We start from the raw sequence: 5,030 nt of genomic DNA on the forward strand, positions 1-5,030 counted from the left end.
TTTAAATAAAATTAGATTACCCATATTTTATTAAATTCCCTAAAATATAATAAATATTTCGTTTAGATAAATTACAACAAAAAAAGGGAGAATTTCATCATTTTTAATTTAAGATTCATGATGATATATATTTTTTAAGATTTACATATAAATCTTAAATTGATTCAGAATCTTGATTGTAAGATGTAAATTGGTTCACGTACAAGTTATAATTAAGATTCATATGTGTCTCTATGTTATGATACACATGTGACTTTATGTTAGGATTCACATGTTCACATATGAATCTTAAACTGATTCAGAATCTCGGTTAAAGTTTTAAATTGATTCACGTACTAGTTATGATAAAGTTTCACATGTGAATCTATAATAGCATTCACATGTGAATCTATTTTAGATTCATAAGTTCACATATGAACCAATATGCACCTAATTATTAGCGTTTAATAATGGCTTGTTGGGATTTAAAATGTAATTGTATTCAAGTTGTAGGGCTATTCTTGTAAATACTTCTAGGTATAAATACTTTTGTGTGAGTTAGATTTAGAACTTAGATCTTTCATTTGTATATGTATCGGTTTGTAAGCTTTCTCTCAATGTCAATGAAAATATTATTCTTTCACTAATGATCCTTTGAAGTTTTGTTCATATTACTTGAATATGGGTTTAACAATTGATATCAGAGTAGAAGGCAAGTGTTTTTTATTCAATTCAGTTGAATTTTAATTTTTTTTTTGTAGGTTTGAACTCTGTTTTTTGTATCGAGATCGGTCTTGTTGATTTTGAGAAATTAGTGATCAATTTTTATTCCAATTGTGATAACGGGTTTTTTCGGTTATAAAGTTCGGGATGGTTTTTGAAAATTGTTGGTAAGTTGAGGGGTTTATTGAGTGTTTATGCTTAAATGTTTTAAAAACACTTCCACCGCCTTAATTCTTTATACGGGTTTTATTAAGAGATATTTGCATATCTCTTAGATAAGAAAGTTGGTAAAAAAATAAAAGAGAAGAAAAAAAGGTTTTCCGTGTGAGATTTTCAAACCAAAGCAAAAAGGAAAATCAGTAGAAGTTGATTCTATGTTGTTACGTGAATATATTGCCGTTCATCTTCATATCTTCTTCTATGTGGATCACATAAGGTGAGTTTAATTTTATAAACTTTCCTTATTTGAAATCTGGATGTAGAACCATATGGTTCTTTATACGAGTAGTTGTTATAAAATTGTTTTAAATGCCATAATTGGCATAATTGTGGGACTTTGATATGTTTATATCATGTGTTAGAATGAGTGTAACATATCAAGGAAATGTGTATACCAGGATAAGGGTGACTAAATCATGAGTTTATAAAATCTAGGTTTTTGATCAAAACATTCATTGTTATCGTATCCTTATGATGTGATGACTTGAAGTTGTCGCATCTGTGTGATGTGATAACTTAGAGTATGTGATAAAATTATAGATGCGAGGAGTGATTTTATTGCATCTTTGTGATGCGACAAGTTGTTTTATCGCGTCCTATTGATGCGACAAAAATAGTTTATCGCACTAGTGTGATGCAAGAGTTGAGATCCTCACACCAATGTATTGCGAGAAAATAAAGTTGTCTCACCCATGTGATGCGAGAAAATTATATAATCATCTATATGATGTGGCAAGTTTACTCATAATGTTTATCAAGTTATTTGGCTATTTTGATGCTATAAATGAGGTTTGTTATATCAAAATGATGTATATTTGTTATTTTTACAAATATGAGTTCATAAATACGATTTGGTGATTATTCATCCTGTAATAACATCAAAGAGATTTATCACTAGACCTCAAAGTCTAACTCTCATTTCGTATTTTGAAAATGTGCATTATAGGTCGAGCTCAATCCGAGGATAAGGGGAAGGGAAAATTGTAAAGTGTTATAAATATGCTTGCATGGGATTTTGGGCTATCATATTCTTCTTTTGTATATGAGTACTTGCTATTTTCGACATACAATAGAATGCTTCCCGTTTTTAAGCGGATGCTACCAGAGGGTGATAAATTACCCTGTAACTTCTATGAGATGAAGAAAAGTTTGAAAAATCTTGCTCTACCAAAACAAAAAGTCAATGCTTGCAAAAACCATTGCATGCTATTTTACAAGCATGATTCTGGGTTGATCCACTGTCGAATATGCAATGAAAATCGTTACAAGACAAGTAGACGAAAGAAGGTCCCTAATTTGGTGTTGATGTACTTATCGGTTGTTTCAAGACTCCAAAAAGATTGTATATGTCTCCAAAGACCGCCAAATAGATGACTTGGCATTACGATGTTATCTGATCATTTTTTTATGAATAACTTGTCTTTTGTATGCTTATTTTACAATTGTACACATAATTGCGATTTTTCATTATCTTTTTTAATGATATAATCTAATGTTTGTTTTTCAGAAGATGTTACGTAAAGAGTGCAGTAGAAGCTTTCATGGTAGTAAAGGTAGCCCCATGTCTGGTAGAGGCAACAACTCTACTGGCGGGTGTGGCGACCCGCATGCCGATAACATTGTGGAGTTCACTGAGACTGCCCTCCAGGATTTAGATGAACAAGAGGTGGCCATGGAGGCCCTAGCTTCGACAGATTCAGGGTCAGTGAGAGGCCCCAACAATTTGATGACGACACTGTGATAACTGTCAAATTTGAACTTCCAGGTTAGCTCTTATTAAGTTTATATTAGCGTTATTGAAGATAATTTATAAGATTAGGAGTTAGTTAGATTAGTTTGGCCGAAAAATTTCTAGAAATTTCGGTAGTTGCTTAGAAAGTCCGGTTCCGACCCGTAATTATCTGAAACGTCCTATACAGTGCCAAATGCTCTAATTTATACTCAATTTATATAAAACACCAAGTTTTAGTGTTTTAAGTATAAAACCTTTTTATTTAAATGAATTTAGTCATCATGGGTTTTTAATTTGAAGAAAAATGTCAAAATTGAGAAAATGGTCTTTCGTGCATTTTGGGCTTTAGTTTTGTAAAAAAAATGTGTTTTGAGAGTAGGCTTGGGCTCTCTTGGCCGGCCCCTCCCCTCTCTTTTCCCTCCCTCCTTCCACATATATATAGCTTCATTTCTCTTTATTTCTCATTACTTCTCCATTCAAATTTCAAAACTCCTCCCCTTTTCTCTCCCTWAAAACTCAAGAGTCACCTTGAGTTATCTCCTTCTTCTCCATCTCACTCAACCGATTTTTCTTATTATCTTCATCATATTAGCAAGATTTTGAAGATACAACATTCCATTTCATCATCAAACAAGCTAATACATTCATCCCTTTACTTTTCTTGCAAGTTTTGGGGAGAAAAACCCACTTTTATGCATTCTTCATCTTCTATTTTCTAAGTTTCGAAAATATTGAGTTTTAAGGAGATATTATACCCCAAAAACATGTAAGAATGATTATATGATGGTGGTAATTTATGACCCAAACACTAGAACTCAACCAGATAGGAAGAAATCATGATTTTATGTGGTTTATTTCTTAAAAATCTTATATTCTGGTGCTGATAGATTATGTGCTTGTGCACAAATCGTCCATATCTTGCAATTGACATGTTCAAATGTTATGAAGTTTCTTCTAAAAGTTTATTTATTGAGTTGGGGTTGCAATGCAATTGGTCTCACTCAAAAACATTGAGTTTTGACCCCCCAAATACTTAAAACATTATATATGTGCATCTGAGAGTTTTTTAGTAGGTAAACCCTACTTTGAACAGCCATAACTCTCTAGATAATCATTCAAAATTGTTGATTTTTCTTCTGGATGTTAGTTTAATGAGTTATCTTTCAAATTCCACCGATTTCATTCAATATTGTGGTGATTTGAGGTTTTAATTACTCAAAATAAGATGAACATGCAATCTGTCCGATTCTGACAGATTTGTATATGTATGTTCCATTGACCATATCTCTTTCAAAACTAGATGAAAAAGGATGATTCTTATTTTGAGAGTTAACTATATGAGTTATCTCTTGCATGCAAGTGAAATCACATGAAATCATGGAGTTTTGATCTCCAAACACCTAAAACACTATAGGTGTGCAAACTGTGAAACCACCAGTAGGTAACTCMTACTTTGTATGCTAATATCTCTCTACTTATTTGTTCTTAGTGTATGATTCTTCTTCTAAAATGTTCTTTTATGAGTTAGGATTCATATTAATCCAGTTTCACTCAAAAATATGAAGTTTTGAGGCATTAGCCAAATTATTAAAGTTAAGTGTGCAATCTATCAACTAATGACAGCTGTGTGCATGTAACTTTATGGTACCATATCTTCTTCTTAACTCATCCAAAATGAATGATTTTTAGTTTGAAAGTTTCATATAAGTGTTAAGTTTATAATCCAACTTGAATTTCTGCAGAACACTTAGTAGAACTCTTTTAATGAGTGTTTTACTAACATGGTGTAATCTGTCATATCAATTGTGATAAGTTGTATTGCATAAATTATTTGAATCATTATTGCATGTCCAAAATACATGAAATTTAGTCACGATGACTATAACTCAGTGCCATAGCCCATGTAAAAAGATAGGAAATTATCTAATTTTAGAAGTCTCTTTAATTTGATCATTTTTAGGTATCATTAGTTTCTGCCCAAAAACAAGATTTTGGGATTTGTTGATTTTGTAAAATTTTGATCTTTTTCTTGGACTATAGCATTGCTTTCGGTATAAATTAATACATTAACGAGCATATGGACATTATGTATATTTGGACTATGGATAATCATATGGGACATAAGTAGACAAGTATGGACTTAGGACTTATTAAACCCCATAGGTAGTGTTAAATCAATAAGTGATGGTTTTGGATATTCCTATTAATAGGGAATCGTTGAACTAGTGCGGTGATCGGATCGTATCTCTATTTTGCGGAGCATTACGAAGAGTGAGTATTCACAGCCCCTCTTTCAAAGTATTTATTACGTTTTGGGGTAAAAAGCACGATTGAATGTGTTATATGAGCTATTTTCATTACGAAAAGTGAGTATTCA

General features: G+C 31.8%; 1 pseudogene; it reads left to right on the plus strand.

Moving 5' to 3' along the window:
- Positions 1-2,662, plus strand: part of LOC112510836 — a 13,289-nt pseudogene extending 10,627 nt beyond the window's left edge.
- Positions 2,663-5,030: the final 2,368 nt, after the last annotated feature.

Source organism: Cynara cardunculus, assembly GCF_001531365.2.
Source record: "Cynara cardunculus var. scolymus isolate 2C chromosome LG 4, CcrdV1, whole genome shotgun sequence".
NCBI lineage: Eukaryota > Viridiplantae > Streptophyta > Magnoliopsida > Asterales > Asteraceae > Cynara > Cynara cardunculus.